General features: G+C 73.3%; 1 protein-coding gene across 1 annotated transcript in view; it reads right to left on the reverse strand.

Annotated features, from left to right (window-relative positions):
* Positions 1-348, reverse strand: part of TWF1 (twinfilin actin binding protein 1) — a 29766-nt gene that overhangs the window by 28971 nt on the left and 447 nt on the right. The window lies entirely within an intron of this gene.

Here is a 348-nt window from a genome sequence, read left to right on the forward strand (position 1 = left end):
TGCAGAGGCTGGGGGGAGAGGAAAAGGGCACTGGGGAGCCCCAGGGGAGTGTAGAGGCTGGGAGGGGAAAAGGGCACTGGGAGCCCCAGGGGGATGCAGAGGCTGGGGGGAGCGGGAGGGGCACTAGGGAGCCCCAGGGGGGTGCAGAGGCGGGGGGGAGGGGAAGAGGGCACGAGGGGGGGGGGGAGAGGCGGAGAGGAGAGGAGGGGAAAGCGGCACTGGGGAGCCCCAGGGGGGTGCAGAGGCTGGGAGGGGAAAAGGGCACTGGGAGCCCCAGGGGGGTGCAGAGGCTGGGGGGAGCGGGAGGGGCACTAGGGAGCCCCAGGGGGGTGCAGAGGCTGGGGGGAG

Source organism: Terrapene carolina, unplaced genomic scaffold, assembly GCF_002925995.2.
Source record: "Terrapene carolina triunguis isolate 2854851 unplaced genomic scaffold, T_m_triunguis-2.0 Scaffold68, whole genome shotgun sequence".
Lineage (NCBI taxonomy): Eukaryota > Metazoa > Chordata > Testudines > Emydidae > Terrapene > Terrapene triunguis.